This window comes from Felis catus, chromosome B1 (genome assembly GCF_018350175.1).
Source record: "Felis catus isolate Fca126 chromosome B1, F.catus_Fca126_mat1.0, whole genome shotgun sequence".
NCBI lineage: Eukaryota > Metazoa > Chordata > Mammalia > Carnivora > Felidae > Felis > Felis catus.
Window position 1 is genome coordinate 185,492,427 of NC_058371.1, and position 17,872 is coordinate 185,510,298.

Below are 17,872 nucleotides of genomic sequence, written 5' to 3' on the forward strand. Positions count from 1 at the left end.
CTCACTGACTAGAAATCAGCAAGAGAAACTAGTAGAAGCCACCTCCTGACTACTCTTGTGGCGACTACTCAGCAGCTCTGAGATCAAGGTTTGAAGACAGAAGGTGTTTGAAACCACAGACCTGTCGTAGGGATAATCTACAGCGCGCCCATATCCATGTTACCCCTTTCCAAACAGTGGGCTGGGAATAGGATATTTTTGTTCTTTGAAGGAAAATAAATACTGCAGGCTTCATAACCAGAGGCCTTTCTAATATGCTTAAAAGCAGTCCAGAAGGCCCTGACTGAAGGATCTCGTGATAGAACAGCAAAGGTAAATTATCCCGGCCTGTGGGTGTTTGTACATGATGATGGAACGCAAACAAGCATCGTTTGGCTCAGGACGCATGCGCACACACCAACACAGGCTCTTTAGGGTGAGAAAACAAAACGATCAAAAGAGAGTCATCCGGTGTTTAATTCGGCCTGGGTAACAGATCGGAGCTGGGCATTTCTCCTGTCTGTGCGCGTATGTGGGTTGTACAACCTGATAAAGTCAAGGTGCTGGCCCATAGCTTCAGGTTTTGCCAGTTTCTTATGAAATATCAGGGCTTTTCCACTAGTGTGAGAGCCAAGGCGGAGAACTAGAAAGATAAATGATTTAATTCAGGCTGTCAGGTTCTGTTTGCTTGGAAGCAAGGATTCGCGAGGAGAAAGCACATTAATTGAAGTCTCAAGGTGGTAGTGGAACACATTTTCTTTATTACTGCTTTCTGTGCAGGGGATTGCTTTTTTTTTTTTTTTTTTTAAAGTTTATTCTGTCTTGTTCAGTCAACGTTTATCGAATAGGTCCTGTGCGAGGTGGGGAAAATCAAAGTAAGACCGGCTTGTGGGAAATGGGCCGTGGGAGTGGTTAGAAACAGGGAGAAGAGAGGCACAGAGTTTCCTCGGGGGCTGGTACAAAGGGCTTTCTCCAAACAAGTGACTTCCAAGCTAGATTTGGAGGAGGTCTTTGCCAGGCAGAAAGGATAGAAACGGCATTCCAGGCACCTAGAACGATAGGGGCAAAGTTAGACTCCTGTGGAAGGATCGAATGTCTGTGGGACTTCAGCGGGTGGGCCGAGAGACCCGTGACAAGGAGCAGAGAAAGTTACTTGCGATGAGAGTGGAGAGGGTAGGTGGTAGGAATTGCTCGTGAGGGGTCCTGTGGCCTTTTAGGCCACACGGGCTCATAGGGAAATACGTGCCTTTGGGTCAGGTGTGGGTGCCTAGAGTGGAGGCATGGGAGGGATTGTTTTAAGGGCTTTGATCCAGAGAGCAATGGAAGCCACTGAAGGGAAGCCATGATTAGATCTGTGCTTTGGAAACATTATCCTGGGGCACCTGGGTGGCACGGTCAGCATCCGACTCTTGATCTCGGCTCGCGTCATGATCTCAAAGTCCGTGAGATCGAGCCTCAAGTGTGGCCCGGCACGGACAGCGCGGAGCCTGCTTGGGATTCTTTCTCTCTCTCTGCCCCTCCCCCACGCACACTCACGCACGTGCTCTCTCTCTCTCTCTCACACAATAGTAACCTTAAAAAAAAGTTTAAAAAGGGGCGCCTGGGTGGCTCAGTCGGTTGAGCGTCCGACTTCAGCTCGGGTCACGATCTCGCGGTCCGTGAGTTCGAGCCCCGCGTCAGGCTCTGGGCTGATGGCTCAGAGCCTGGAGCCCGCTTCCATTCTGTGTCTCCCCCTCTCTCTGCCCCTCCCCCGTTCATGCTCTGTCTCTGTCTCAAAAATAAATAAAACGTTAAAAAAAAAGTTTAAAAACATTTGAAAAAATGGAAAGACCATCCCACTGGCAGGGTGAAGGAGGGCTGGTCGAGGGTCAGAATGGATGTAAAAAGACCTGTCGGCAATCTACTGCAAGGTCTTGGCAAGAGAGGAAAGTGGCCTGGCCTAGGGCGGCAGAGAGGAAATGGAGAGACGTGGAAGTTTTTAAGGGGGGGAAACACCGCCTGCGGGTGTTGAAGGGGAGGGAGGGGCCAAAATTACTCTTCTCGCAACGTGGTCCAGACTTCCTCCTGATTGGCTCTTACGGACAAACACAACGTGCCCTCGGATCTTCAAAGGGACCTCCAGGAATGGTGGCCCCAGGTGGTCTGAGCGTCCAAGCTTCTGTAGACGGCTCACCCCCTGGCTCTCCAGAGCCTCTCAGTTTTCAGCAGGTGTAGCAGCCAAGTCAGATAAACCAGCGTGACAGGTGAGCCGATCTCAAGTCCAGCCTTTCTTGGCTTCTCTCCCACTGAACTCCCGTCCTCTGCTCAATGGCTGATACTGTAAAGCCACTCACTCAGTATCCATTGCCACGCCTCCTACTTAACCCTTTGGTACTTAGAGGCCAGAAAACTACATTTCCCAGATTTCTTTGCGGAAAAGGCCATGCATGTGACTAAGGTGCCCCCAAACAAGGGGCCTGCTCTAGACGGACAGGCAGCAGTGCGCAAGGTATGGTGGCTGCTCGGGGCAGGAGATCAGTCTGGCAAAGCCTTGTTTTTCCAGGGCAGCGGGAAGTAGAGTGGCTGGTGTCCACGCCCTACGGGCACGCGGCTTCTTTATCTGGCTGTTTTGTTCCTATTTGTAGCATCTAAACCCAATTCGCTGGCCCATCCCGGTAATTACATAAGTTCCCTCAGACTTATCTGCTTAAAGTATTGAAGTGGACGCTGTTGCTCTGCGAATAAGAATCTGCAATTCATTTATTATCATATATTTTCTTTGTTGCTCTACGTACAGTGTCACTTTTCCCCGAACAAAGTATGAACTCTTTAGAGACGAGGAAGAGGTCAGGGGTCCTCTGTAATGTCAATCGGTTTGCCTGCCTGACAGCCGAATCATTGTTCTTCCAGAAATAGGAGGCTACCAGATTGTGCCCTCGTTTTCCTCTGGGAAACCACATCTTCTCCGCTCTCACGGTTTACATGCTTTGGTAGCGTGGATTCCACCAACAGAGCCACGGATGGCCACGTGACTCAAGTCTGGTCGGTCAAGAGTATCGCTTCCCACTGGCTAGTGTAAAGATGCCTGGACCCAATCAGAGCCAGTGACTTGTAGTCTCAGGGTTTTGTCCGGGACTGTTGAGAGAGAGGGGCATCTGTCTACTCTCTTTCTGTTAGAACCACCGGTAAAAAGGAGGCGATGAGCCAGGTGCTTTACCGGAGGCTCTGTGAGCGACTGGGCATGAGGTCAACCCCAAGGCAAGCAACACCAAGAAACTGTTCGTGCTGTTCGAGCCTTGCGTAGATCCAGCATTGCCTGAAGACAGCCCTATCCTTGGTCTCTTCAGTTAGAGAAGCTAACAAAACTCTCTCTCTCTCTCTCTCTCTCTCTCTCTCTCTCTCTCTCTTTCTCTCTCTCTCTCTCTCTCTCTCTCTCTTTTGCTTTAGCCAGGGAAGTGGAGTTTTCATCACTTGTAACCATGAGTCTCGACTAAAACAGGAGTTGTCCCTAAATATCTCCTGATTGGCTCATCAAAACAAAAAAGCACAAAACAAAACAAAACAAAACACCAACCACCAACAAAAACCTGAAGGCCTCGACTCCTTATTTCTTTTCTTTTCAAATTTTCTTTCACGTCTACTCCAGGCTTTCTTCAAGGGACCACCATGCTGACATGGCTGCACTTTTAATGATTTGGTGGGACGATTCAAATAAAACCGAGAGGCACCCTGATCCCTTATCCTCTTAAACAAACTGGCAGCTGCTTCTGGAAGGAGAGAGGCTCCAAGTGAAGGCCAAGCAATGAGAAGGATGATGTGGCTCTGAGCTCTGTCCTGTGGTGGATGCTAAATTGCTTTTGTGGTTCATGATGGTTGAGGACATGTGCCATGGCGCCGTATGCAGTTAGGGTTACTCGGGTTTGAATATTACTTCCGCATTCATTAGATGTGTGATCTTGGCCAAGCTGCTTAACTTCTATGAATTCAACTCAAACTGGCTTATAATTAAAGAGGAGTTTGTTGGCTTGTGAATTTGGAGAACCCAGGGAAGTGTCTAGCTGCAGGTTGGGCTGGGTCCAGTTGTTCAAAAGATGTATGTCAGGAACCCGGGGTGCTTCCTGTCAGGGCTGGATCTTCAGGCTGGCTTTCCTCTGGGCTGGCTTCATTCTCAAGCCCAGTTGGGTTCATTCTCGTGGGAGTAACACGGTCTGGAACAGCTCCAGGCTTACATCTTCCTGGCTTTGCTCTCCCAGCAGAAAGAGCATACCTCTTGCCCTACAGCTCCTGTGAAAATCGGAGGGAGAGCTCTTACCAGGACGGCTTGGGTCCCAGGCACATATCTGGAGTGAGGCAGTTAGGTCAGATCACCGAGCCGGGGGAGGGAATGTTTCTCAAAGGGAAAGCAGGGGGCTGTTACTGGAAGAGGGAACTGATGGTAACTGGGTAAAAACAACAGATGCCACTTCTTACTCTCCTAGGCTGTGTTCTCTGGGGGAAAGTGGAAATGTAATAGTTCCCACTTCACAAGGTTTTTGTAAAATGAAATGAGTTAATGTTTGGGTAGCAGATGCTCTTGGAGCCCCACCCATATCCCCACAGCCCCTACCATTTCCATGTACATGGCCGCAGATTCTAACAGCCTGTGCATCCCTCTGCCTGGGGACTTTCTCTGGCGGCCAGACCCCACCTTATCCGTGCTTGCCCCAGGTCGTACGTACCGGGGAGTTAGCAACACCTGGGAGCAGCCTTTAGCTGAGGAGTTGGAGGGTCAGTACCCAGGTCCTGTCCCCCTCACCCCTACGATGGGTGAGTCTGATATGTGCACGCTCCACTACCTGCAAGGTTTTCTCAAGTAGTACTGGGTTCCAGTTGCCCAAGGTAGCAACCATCATGCGTCCTTCACTTCCCGTTCTCACTTCTTTTACTTCCCTACTGTGTTTCCTAGGATCTCCTCCCAAATAAACAACTGGCACTAAAACTCTTGTCTCACAGTAAGAAAGACCGCCCTGCACTTAACATCACGCCTAACATACCGTAAGGATTCGGTACGTGTTTGTACTCCTCATCGCCGTAGTTATTTTCTGCCGTAGTTTGTTGTTGCCTTACCTGCTGCATCCTTCCTTATGTCCTTGCCTTTCCGTGCTTTTCACTGTTACGCCGTTCCTCTGCCCTCCGCACTTTGCCTTGTCTCCCTACTTCTTCCTTTTCACCTTTCCCCAGGCTAGCTGCACTTTTGATGAGAGGCTGGAAATTTTTGAACAATTACAGAGAAAAATTGGCAACTACAATAATTGTTAGATCAAACAACATTTGTCAGGGACTATAAACTTCTTGAAGGCAGGAACGATGCTGGTTTCCACTTTGCCTAGACGTAACACATGAGTTTGTATTCAGAGGGCTTTTAAAAATAAGACAAATTAGCAGACTTTGTTTTAATAAAGGAAGGAGGCTGAATGGATTCTACTTCTTTTGTGTGTCACATCTGCTTCCCCTCTGCGGTTTTAGCCCAAACGATCATTTTTTATCCACATCCACGACAATCTGGCCTCTCCCATCTGCAGAGCAGAGCCACCATTCACTAAATGATACTCTAGCGGTAGAGACTGTAAATGCACCTCATTTATAAAAAGGAAAACACCCCAGCATCATCTGGACTATTAACCAATTTCCAATATGAGATTAATGCAAAACTTACGTCTTGGGGGGGAAAGTGTTTGTGAATAAAGCCGGGTTTTCTCATTAATGGGATGATACCAGTTGGACCAATCACACATTTTTGCTGTGACAAATCATGACTTGGCAAGATGACAGGAACGTATGCAGAAGAAAGTTTGGTTTGTCTTGAGAAAACCAACTACAGCGGATTTAGAAATCGAAAGCTTTCTGTTTCGGGTTTCTACCTTCAGACCTCTGACTACCGTACAGCAAGAAGTTGGCAGGGTGGCCGGGGTGATCTTTCCTCAACGAGCTTGCTCTCTTCTCTCTGCTTCCTGAGGGGTTGTTGCATCTGTTCTGGGCCCCAGTGGGGGTAGGGAGGGAGGGGATGGCTTGTTTTTATGTTGTTGGGAACTGGCAAACAAACCTCCATGTTACTGTGCTCATGCCCGGTGAGCAAATCTACTGAGGAAGAATTCTTTCAGGGTGACAGGGCTGCCCTGGGAGGGTGGCAGGCTGGGCAGAGAGGGAGGCGTTCTGTCAGAAGTCTGTCCAGGTGGCCCTCCTCGGGCCTCCTCTGCTTAAAGAGAAAGAGCCAGAGATTTGAAGGGAGCCAAACATTGGTGGCTGGAGGCCAGACTTCATTGGTACAAATGTTTTCCTGCGTGTCACTCCGAGAAGATTCTTTCCACCTGTCCCTGCCTTTTGCCCCTGCAGGTCTCTGCAGTCCCGGGCCTTGCTCCAGTGGACCCATGCACCTATTTTTCCTGTGTGTTTGGGGTCGGGCAAGACTAATATTCAGGGAAAGAGAAGTCACGAACCAGAAGTCTTTGGTTCAAGAGCCAGCTCTGCCTTTTAACTAGCAGTGGGTTGGAGGGGAATTGGGAGTCTGAGTCCGATTCCTCATCTATAAAACAAGAATAGTGAGAGCTTCCTAACAGGGTCTTCATGAAGAGTGGATGAGCTAGTGAATGCGCGATCATCGTTTAAGTGAACACGTCTCACAAATGTACATTTCGGCAGGTAGAAGGGGGAACCACTGTCTCTATTCCTGGGAGGGGGGGGGGTTGCGGTATCCACTCATTCAACCAATACGAAAAGGGGATCACAGAGACAGAAGTAACTTCCTCTACTGGGGTGGGGGAAACCAGGGAAGCAGTAAGTGGCTGCAGGCACAGAACGTAAATTTGAGCTAAACTATACAGTTGACCCTTTAACAGTATGGGTTCGAACCGCACGGGTCCGGGTATACATGGGTTTTTTAAAATAGGGGCACCTGGGGCGCCTGGGTGGCGCAGTCGGTTGGGCGTCCGACTTCAGCCAGGTCACGATCTCGCGGTCTGTGAGTTCGAGCCCCGCGTCAGGCTCTGGGCTAATGGCTCAGAGCCTGGAGCCTGTTTCCGATTCTGTGTCTCCCTCTCTCTCTGCCCCTCCCCCGTTCATGCTCTGTCTCTCTCTGTCCCAAGAATAAATAAACGTTGAAAAAAATTTTTTTAAATAAATACAGTACCGTACCATAAATGTATTTTCTCTTCCTTATTTTTTTCTTGATCACATTTTCTTTTCTCTAGCTTACTTTAAAAAAATTTTTTTAATGTTTATTTATTTTTTAGAGAGAGAGAGAGAGAGAGAGAGAGAGAGAGTGTGAGAGCCAGGGAGGGACAGAGAGAGAGGGGGATGTCTCCCTCTCTCTCTGCCCCTCCCCCGTTCATGCTCTGTCTCTCTCTGTCCCAAAAATAAATAAACGTTGAAAAAAAAAATTTTAAAATAAATACAGTACCGTACCATAAATGTATTTTCTCTTCCTTATTTTTTTCTTGATCACATTTTCTTTTCTCTAGCTTACTTTAAAAAAATTTTTTTAATGTTTATTTATTTTTTAGAGAGAGAGAGTGAGAGCCAGGGAGGGACAGAGAGAGAGGGGGAGACACAGAATCCGAAACAGGCTCCAGGCTCCGAGCTGTCAGCACAGAGCTCGACACAGGGCTCGAACTCACGAGCTGTGAGATCATGACCTGAGCCAAAGTTGGACGCTTAACCGACTAAGCCACCCAGGAGCCCCTCTAGGTTACTTTGTTGTAAGAATATAGTATATGATACATATACAAAACATACGTCTATCAGCTATTTATGTTGTTGGTAAGGCTTCCAATCAACAGTAAGCTATTAGTAATTAAGTTTGGGGGGAGTCAAAGTCAGACCCAGATTTCGACTGTGCGGAGGTCTGCCCCAACCGCTGCATTGTTCAAAGGTCACCTGTAAATGAAAGCACTCTACAGACTAGGCTTCTATAGAAGCAATATTCTATATTTCCATAGTAGAAATATTATCTCCAGAATTTTATTTAGAGAAGAGAGCTAAGAAACCCCAGGCATTGGTCCTAATCTTATATTTTCCAGTCCTTTTAAATTTAATATTTATAGGCTTACGACTGTAGGAGGATTAAAACAGCATGAAGAATGCTTCCGTCTTTCCCCAGGAAACAATAGAAGGAATGACGGAGGTGAAGCCCCTCTATTCAATAATGGTGAGATCAGCACTAATTTTGATAACTGAATAGAATTTTGTGGGTCTAATACTTCTTAAAAACTATTGTGTTTTTGAAGCGAAGTCAGTCAGCATTATTTGGGTCTGAAGTTAGTACCTTAAATTTCATCTCTCCATGTTCTTTCTTTTCTTTCTTTCTTTCTTTGTTAGGAAAAAAATCCCTTTCCCCTTCATTAAAATCTGTAGTGGCCAGTGTGGTTAGGGACCACTGATTTGAAACGCCATTTGTTCACAAACCCAGAAGAGGAAGGTGACCTATTTTTTTTTTTAAGATCATTTGATGTATCTTTGAAAAATAAGTCAGTCTCAGGAAGAAACAAACAACCCTCCCCCCCAAAACCCCAAAATACAAGTATTTATCCAGAAATCTAATATATTTTCTGAGTCTCTACTTGCGAGCAATGCTATTTGCAAGAAACAGAAACTCTTTCTACAGAGATCCTTTCTCCTGCTTTATTTCCCCTCTGAAATCATGAGCCGATGTTTGTGACATCACTGGGTTGCTGTGGAAATGTTTATTTCACAGAGGATTTCGACCTCAAGTGGGTAATTGGTAGGAGGAAGTGTGAAGTCTTGGAAAAACACAATCGGTCTGAATAAAAATGGGCAGCATTTGAAAAAAGAATTCAGAAAGAAAACAATATAAATTGTCTATAACAGGTTGTTTCAAGTTTTCCTGTGAGGATTCCAATACTTGTAAGAGCATCTTACACTGATAGGCCCATTTTTATTTGAATTTTACTCACTGGAGAGATCTGTATAAAGAGTTGGGGGGAGCAGGTAAGGAATGGGTTTTTGCATTAGAAAAAACTTTTGGCTACTCAATTATTAAAACTGAAAAGGAGGTTTGGCCCTAAATACCATCTTGAGGTGTGTGTGTGGGGGGATTATATTCTGTTTATATTTTTAGAACATACAATAGACTTAAGAGAATTGCTCCATTTAAAGAATTGTGACTCAAGGGGCCTGAGTTTTAGTCGCAGAAGCTACAAAATCCCTTTTCGTCTTAAACTGTTAAATCAACAGAATGCCAAACTAGAGCCTTTCTTCCTGCTGGGGCAGTATTGTCCCCTAAATCCACTTTCCAGTTTTCTCAGCCTAGCCTAGTTTGATGTAGCATTGACTTAGCTTAACTACAGCAACCGGCAAAAGGAAGTGGCTTTGCATTTGGGATGGGAGGAGGCGGCCACGGGTGTGTGTGCGTGTGTGCGTGTGTGTGTGCCTGCGTGTGCGCACGCGGGGGACGAGGGGCCCGGGGAAAGAAAGAAAATCGAGACATAGCAACTGTGTGAAAATAATTTCTCGTGGCTGGAAGAGGGGTCTCTGCACGGGAAACCAATTTTAGGAATTAAAAAAAAAAAAAATCTTCAAAAGAGGGCGGGAGGAAGGCTCGCTAGGAGGGTGCGGGGCGTAGCGAGGGACATGTGCGTCTCCGCGGGCATCTTCCTCTCCCCCTCCCCGCGCGCCCACCTGCCCGCGGCCGCACCCGCGCCCCCTGCCGTCCCGGAGCGCGCGCGGCCGGCCGTGCGGGGAGCCGGGTGGAGGGGGGGGGGGGCTGCAAAGGTCTGGCGGCGCGGGCTGATTTAGTGGCCGGGGCTGTAGTACAGGCTGTCCCCGGCAGCCGGCGGAGTCAGCGCGCCCACGTGACGGCCCCGGCTCTCCGGTGAGCTCCCCAAACAGACGCACACCCAGCCACACGCGCGCACACACACACGCACGCACCCCCGCGCGCACACGCCCGCCCGCCCGCTCTGCCTCTGCGCCCTCCATCCCGGCTCGCTCATTCTCTCGCCCTCTCGCTTCCCCTGCGGTCTCTCGCTCTGCGCGCACACACCACACACACGCACACGCACACACACGCGCGCACACACGCAGCCGGCACAGGCGGCGGCGGCGGCGGCGGCGGCGGCGGCGGCTGCCCAAGTCAGGACGAACCTCTGTAGGTACCGTCTTGAGAAGGCGGCGGCGGCGGCGGCAGCCCGAGCATCCCTCCTCACCCGGAGAGCGAGCACCGCCGAGAGTTTGCGTTCCCTTTGCCGTTCCCTTCCCCCTCCTTTTCTTTATTTTCAAGAGAATTTGTTCTTCGCTTATTGGTTTAATTTGATTTTGAAAATTTTGGGTTGCTTTTGTGTGTGTGCTTTTTTTTTTTTTTTTTCTTTCCTCATTTTATTTGCATCCAGAGCATGGCGGGCTGCGGGCTGTCGGAAGACACCTTCTTCTCTTCCTTCTTTTACAACTACGGCTCCTCCTGGGAAACCCCTTCCAACCAGGTAAGGGGTGGCTCGGGGCCCGGCGGCGTCGCGCCCTGTGCCCCCTGCCGCGCGCTCACTTGGCACTCGGCGGGGAGGCAGAGGCTTGGGAGGGGGGTGGGGAGGCTGGGGGGCCAAGTGGGTCGCACTGTCTGGGTCAGTGCCAAGCGGCGAGAGGAGGTGCCCCTCTTCCCCAGCGCCAGCTCTTCAGTCTCCAGGGGCGGTCGCGTCCCTCCCATGCCCAATCTGCCTCCCTACCCCCCCCCCCCCCACCTCCCAGCCCAGCGGGAACCCGAGAAAGAGGCAGGAGCCGGCACGTTACCCCGAACAACTCCTGGCAAAACCGGGGAACTCGAGCGCAACCTTCCCCAAGTCGCCGCGGGCGCCGCGCCCCTGTGCGCCCGGCGCCTGCCCGCCCTCCAGTTGCGCCGAGGGGCTGCGGAGCTGTGAGTCCCCCGCGACGTGCTGTTCCCCTTCCACTCCCCCCCCCCCCGGGCCCGGAGCTCTTTCCCTAAAATGGCTGCAATCTCAAGTGGAGGCGTCCCCTGACCCCGCGGAGGCGGGGGTGGGGGGGCAGAGTGGATGCTCCGGCGCCCATGACCCCGCGCTTCCCATGGCGCGCACAGGCACCCCACAAACACACACACTTAACTTTGATGACTGTGCAATGCAGTCCGGCTGCATCGTGCCCTCGACGCTCCCCGCCGCCGGCCTCTAGGTGTGCATGTCGGTGTGACTCCGAGGTGGAGGGGCTGGGGAAGCTGGAGGTGGACGCCGGAAGGGGGGGCGTGGAAGGAGATGGGTGTTAGCCGGCCACGGATAACCTGGAGAGACAGGACTGTGCTCAGGGTCTAGGGGTGCAAAAGCTATTCTGAGAGCCAGAGCGAGCAAGAGAGAGGAAAAATGCCTTTTAATTAAATAACTGTTGTAGTCTGCTGCCCCCACCGCTTGTTTGGTGAAAGTCTACAGGCATCTGTCATCTCCAAACTACACGGGGAAGTGGAGCTGGAGTCGAGGGAGGGGAGGGGAGGTGTGTGTGTGTGTGTGTGTGTGTGTGTGTGTGTGTGTGAGTGTGCACGCGCGCGCGTGCGCGCGTGTGTGTGTGTGCGCGCGCGCGCACACGCGCATGTCCTGGCTGGGGAAAGTTGGGGCCGGAGGAGAGGTGAAGGAGCAATGGTGAAAGGCAGCAGCAACTCGGTGGGCGGTCGGGGCTCCGGGCGCTGGGGATTCCCGAGCCCGGCGGAGTGCGCGCCGCGGGGGAGCCGGGCGGCGGGGGTTGGGGGTGTCGAGGAAAAGAGCTCGGTTCGGCCCGGCTCACGGGGCCGCCGCGGCGTCTCTTCTCCCCAGCCTGCCCGCCAGCCTCGGCCGCTCGCGGGGCTGCCCGCCGCACTCGCCGGCTCTGGCGCGCTCCCTCCCGGGCCCGGGGCGCAGCGCGCTCCTGTGAGCTCCAGGCTGAAAAGCCAACCCCCCGAAGCAAAACAACCGAAAAATGCGCTCCGCCGCCCCCGCATCACCCCCAGTTTCGAAGAAACGGAAATCTCCAAACTAGTAGTTGCCGGGCGAAGCCCTGGCGTCTCCGGCGAGGGCTCCCCAGAACGCGCCGCGGCCATCCGAGTGAATAATACATAAGGGCGGTCCGGGAGCCTTGGAGAGGCTCCTGCCTCCGCGGCAGCAGCAGCGGGAGGCGGCGGCGAGCTCCGGCCAGACCGCCGGGCCGCCGCCGCGGGTGGGGGCGTCTGGGCGGCCCCCGGGAAGCGCGCCCGGCGCGGAGCTGCGGATGGGGCGAGAGGGCTGCCCAGGCGCGTGGAGTGGGGGGTTCGGGGCGAGGCAGCCGGGAAAGGGGAGGCCCCGCTGTGAGTAGAAACTTGAAGAAACTGCCAGGGTGGTCGGGCTGGCGCTGGAGTTGGGGGACTCGAGGGGTGCCGTGGCTGCCCACGGCCGGTGCAGGGGAGGCTTTCTTCAGACCACCCCCCGGGTCCTGCGGGACCCCGTGCTCTGCGTGCTAACCCGCACCGGCTCCGGGTAGTCGAGGGCCAACGACCCAACTCCAGCTCTCCAGGAGCGGGCGTCCGCGCTCGTGTGTGTGTGTGTGTGTGTGTGTGTGTGTGTGTGATTGTCGATGAGTCAGAAACCAACCCCTGCTCGCCTTTAAGGACCGAGACGAGTAGGAAAGGCTTGAAGCGCACAGCCCGCACCAGCCCGGCGGGGATTCGGGACTCGGGATTCCTCGGCAGCGCCGCGCCCCCCAATCCCGGAGTCAGATGCGTTAGGATAAGTTTCCAGGCGCGTACCTCCGACCTGTATCTCGAGGCCGCGAAACTCAGGCACTGCGTTCGCCTCTGAAAAGAGAGAAAAAGGATGGAAGGAAACTCGCAGTGAGACAGCTTTACAGCGATGCGAGCTTTGGCAACATCTTTAAGGAGATAGGGAACAAGTCGTTTGTGAGCGTTTAAAGAGCGTAGGGCCGTGGCCCGAATTTGCAAGACTGGCAGTCACGTGCAAACTCCTTGGAAACCGTAGGAGGTGGGCGAGAGGGAGGGGAGAGGGGGCAGGATCGGAGTAAAGGAAAGAGGGAGCCCGAGAAGCGGGGGGTGGGGGTGGGGGCGCGGCATTTATAAAGAGGAAACCTATCGGTTTCCTCGGGTAAAGTTAGTTTAACTTGATTTGGAAAAGCATTTTCCCAAAAGGCAAGATCTTTCTTCTAGAAAGGGAGACTCGTGTTGCTAAGAAAATCGGAAAGAATTTCTGATAAAGCAGCTGGCGCTGCTCTGTGGAGGATGATTAGCTCGCAGGCTGGATTGTATGGTGGGGAGAGGGAGATTATTTGCAATATTGATCTCTCTTCCAGTGGTGCGGTGTGAACTTGACGATAAAGTACAGAAACAAACGAGAGATGTACCTCATTAGAGAAGGGTGCCCTCAAGTGCTACCGAAGCCTTCCATCTCTGGTGGTGAACGCGGCCAGGCAGTGCGTCTTGCCGGGGTTTGCGGTTTCCAGCGCGGCCGGATCACCATTTTCCAGGGATGCAGCTATGTGCCTAAGAACCTAGGTCCTTAGTGCTCTCCAGTTCACATGTGCAGCGGTGGGGCATGGGCACATGACCGAGAAGCCTGCCCCTAACTGTGCTTCGTCGAAAAAGGAAAAAACAAACAAACAAAACCAAAGGCAACACTAAATCTCATCTTGGACTCAGGCAGGGCTGCTATGGGGAGGCCTGGGCCAAATTTGAGAGAGTGAGACTTATTCATGATTTTTTACCTGAATTCCTGCCAAAAAAGCTTACAAACCCTCCACTCCCTAAAAATAGCTTTGCTCTTCAAATATAATTTGTTTACTCTACCTCAATTAAAAATAAAACCATCTTCCTGGTGTTACAAAGTGCTCATGAACGTAAGGGTTGACTGTACTAAAAAAAAAAAATCAAGCTTTTTATTTCTAGATCAATATGATGTGCTCTCGACATCTAATACCATGCCTTTTTACAACATCAATAGCAGGCAGGCATGTCTCCCTAAGAAGCTCTTTTCCTGGAATCACAAGGCATTTTGATTACGTTCATTTTCACAAGAAACATGATTATGACACCTCTAGTTATAAACAAGCGAGTGAAAAAAAATAATGAGGATGGGGGCTCTTTATATAGAAATCTAGAAATTTGGAAGCAACTGGGGCATTTATTCACTCCCGAACCCCAGAACAAAAACAGAAACCCAACCACGAATGATTGTTGACTCCAAGGTGTTCAGGCTTCTCTGTGACATTTTAGCACTCAGGCTGGGGGAGGGGGGATCAGGGTGATATTTTGGGAGAGAGCCCAATGCGTATCAGAGCCGAAACTGCATCTGTTACCATTTAAAAACTGGGAAATTCCATCTTCTATCTGAATAGACCATGTTGCAGATCGTTTGCACCCACTTGCCAATGTGCAAAACATACCATAGTGCGAGTGTGTGTGTGTGTGTGTGTGTGTGTGTGGGAAGCATCTGCTTAGGTGGAATTTATTTCTTCGATTCAGATGAAAACCCCAATTAAAGTGTGTATGTGAAATGTCTCTGAGTTGGCTCAGTGCAGCAGACAGCAGACCATTCTTCAATTTACAGTTTCACGCCTAGGGATGGCAGTAGTGTGAGCTTCCAAAACCCAGCATTATCTTTTTCTGTTGTGCTTTTCAACCTGCAAGGCTCTCCTGTGGTGGTTTGAGTCTCCATCATGATGCGGAAGGTAGAGTGGTCATTACTGCTTGCAGCGTGGACCTAGGTCACCTTTATTTGGTTGTCACTGTGTGAGCCCAAATCAAGGCAGGCCGGGTCCGTATGATATTGAATCAATCAGCGGGAAATGAAAAATGGAGCCAATCCACGAGGCCAGACATCTGACGTTACTCACCTGATTGCCCAGTTCTTCGGTTACTGGATAGCCTAACCTGAGTTTGTGAAGAGACCTGCTACCACCAGACTCGACTATGCTTCTTGGCTTTTCTCGCCCCCTCCCCCAGCCCCTGCCTCTCTCTCAGATTTTCCAGACTCGAAATCTAAAATGGCATCCTTATATGGACACACACTAGCTTTCCAGAGTAGGCAGTGACTGTTTTGAATTTGGCCCTGGAGTTTTGTTAGCCAGCATCTGCAATTCTTTCTACTCACTCTGTCTTTTCAGGCAGGATAGAAGTTTCAATGCAGAATCATTAATGGATGTGGGTAAGTTGTTGAAAGCTTGTGCTGACTGCCTATTTTTTTTTTTTTTTTTTTTTTTTGGCTTGGCAGAACTTCCATGAATATGGATAGCCAAGCAGAAAGCAGCCCACTGAGGAACACTTCTTTCCCATCCAATCCAAGTACTATAAAGAATTCAATACTCTTTTCTTCTTTCCTGGTTAATTCATAATTCTCAAAGTAGTAACAATGTTTGGATCCACGGAGATGAGCCAAGACTTGGGAATGTCCTGCATGTACAAGGTTGTTGGAAAACCGGTATCTTAAAGTTCCAAAGATACAAACTGGGTTTCTAAAATTTTTTTTTTTTTACATTTATTTATTTTTGATAGAGAGAGAGAGAGACGGAGCACAAGTGGGGGAGGGGCAGAGAGAAGGAGACACAGAATCCGAAGCAGGCTCCAGGCTCTGAGCTGTCGGCACAGAGCCCCACGCGGGGCTCGAACTCACGAACTGCGAGATCCTGACGTGAGCCGAAATCGGACGCTTAACCAACTGAACCACCCAGGCGCCCCTAAACTGGGTTTCTATGCACTTTAAACATTTTTATTTTCCTGAAGATGTGCGGATGAACTGCAAAGTCATTTTTAGGTGCATTTCTATATATTTACTTTAAATACATTTTAGAAGTACATTTTCTAAATCTGGCTCACATGACCCCCGTTTTCCCAACATTGGGTTTCTCCTCGGTGGATAGAAGAGCAAAAGAGACTTTTGTAATATTTTGGGTTTCTTGGGGGTCTTCCTGTAGGGCTGGCTTCCTTAAGGCACCAGCTTGGAAATACTGTTTGCTTTTCCTTGTAAAATTCTGGTAACCTGAAACTTAGGAACCAAGCAGCGGTGATGAGAGCTGCTGTTTTTTAATGCTGTTCCAAACACTCTGCGAGTATCTGAATCCTTTAATCTCCAAGACAACATACGAACGAGGTACTTTTGTTATCGTTCCCATTTGATAGATGCAGAAAGTAAGGCACAGAGTTCAATACTTTGTCTCTCAGTGCTGGGTAGGGGCGAACCTAGGGTCTCCTCTAGCCAGTCTGGTTTCAGAGCTCAGAGTACCAACTCATTCTTTCTCTCCACACTACTTACTCTCCAGTACAATGTAAGACATCACGTGGCTGCAGGTAACATGTCTAGCAAGTTTGTGATGGTGTCATTCATTTCTCAGCTTCATGAAATAGTGAAGATCGCCTGTGTTTGCCCAAGTTTGTCCATTTTTTTTTCTGGTCATTTACATAACCGGGTGAGTTTCTCTTTGGTAAATGAGATGAAGTCTTCTGTTTCAGCAAAATCAACCGCAACCACCTGATGCTTTTCTTTTTTCTTGGTGATGGACTAAATGTTTTCAGTTTGCCCCCTCCCCCCCGCTTTTTTTTTTTTTTTTGGTTTGAATGGTTGATTCAGTTTGAGAGATAGGGTCTTTAGATTGCCAGCTCCCAACCTCAGATAATTATGACTTAGTGGAGGACCCATTACAAATATATGTGAGTATCAGTGTAATAACACTCTACAGGACAAATGTAATTTTAAGATTCATGAATAGAATAGTTTTATAAATAATCACTCAGATGCATCATGAAAATCCTATCATATGTGTGTGTATTTGTGTGAGTTTATGTAGGATCTATGTGTCATGTATCATAGGTATGCATATATATGATACCTATGCATATATAGGCATATGTATGCATAAACTTACTCTCATTATGTAAGCAAACCCATATCATGTTGAGTTGCCCTGTATACGGTTATATTTTCAATTTAGTCCCAAACTTATCTTTTTCAGCATGGTCATGTTATAACAGGTGTCTTTTGCATTGAATCATGCATCTAACGTTTCTGTCCATCGTGAACCTCAGGGCTTTTCGTGGTTCATCCCTTATCTTGTGATCTTCCAAAATACAGTCGTGGGAAGGGGAGGGAAAACATTAAATGTCAGTAGTTACAGCAAGACAGTCTCTAGGAAGAGGGCAGTTTCTCGGTATTTTCACATTCCTGTGGCCCTAGCGGAAATGTAAAAGTGCACGGTTTGCATTGGAATGAGAATGGGGTCACCTACCCTTTGTAGTCATCATCAAGGAAGCAGAACTTCCTTCCAGAGAGACCATAGGAAATCAATGATCACACTTTGCCGGTGAAGAGGTAAATGTGGACAGCAGCCGACATTAAATAAAAGGGCAGCAGAAAAGTGATTTACTCTAGAAGGCAGTGTGACTTTTTGGTCCGTTCAAAGAATTCACGTTTTTGATATAATAATTACATTTAAATAGTTTTCTCTTGGAGAATGTTTGTGGAAAAAAGGAAAGGAGAAATGCCATTAGGTGATGCTACCCGCGTTTCCCTTGAACATAGCTATTTAAGGAAGGCAGAGTGTCTGGAATATGGTCACAGATGCGCCCTCCCCTGATTTTTGTCTTAGTAAGAATTGACCTGATTCGTTAAAGTTACTGGATTTCCGTTTGATTGTTTTTAGATTTCGCATAGTCCCTGATGCAGAGGGGAAGCTTGCCGTGGGGGGAAGGCTCCCCTCGACAGCAAAGTGTTGCAGACGAATCGTCCTAGAGGAGAGGCATGGGGTGGGGGGTGGGGGCAGGAGAAGATGGGGAGAGTGATCGCTGACGTCCAGGGAAATGTAAGTTTGGAAGCTTAATGAGATGTGGTGTGCAGTTCTGATACGCGTCCCCTCTTTGGCGTGCACCTCTGATTGCTTTGTGAGCATTACCTTCTTCCGGTCGATTTGAAATCTAGAA

The 17,872-nt window shown here is 49.6% G+C and overlaps 1 protein-coding gene and 1 long non-coding RNA gene across 2 annotated transcripts in view; one reads left to right on the forward strand and one right to left on the reverse strand.

Annotated features, from left to right (window-relative positions):
- Positions 1-438: 438 nt before the first annotated feature.
- On the reverse strand, positions 439-6,944 carry LOC109499247. The gene is made up of 2 exons (XR_002156485.3): positions 2,015-6,944; positions 439-1,028 (listed from the first exon to the last, which is right to left on the reverse strand). It is a non-coding gene; the product is annotated as an uncharacterized LOC109499247 (long non-coding RNA).
- A 3,385-nt stretch (positions 6,945-10,329) lies between these two features.
- Positions 10,330-17,872, forward strand: part of PPARGC1A (PPARG coactivator 1 alpha) — a 657,911-nt gene continuing 650,368 nt past the window's right edge. The window contains exon 1 of the mRNA XM_019829686.3: positions 10,330-10,430. The gene's annotated coding sequence lies outside the window, so the exon portion shown is untranslated. The remainder of the gene's footprint in view (positions 10,431-17,872) is intronic.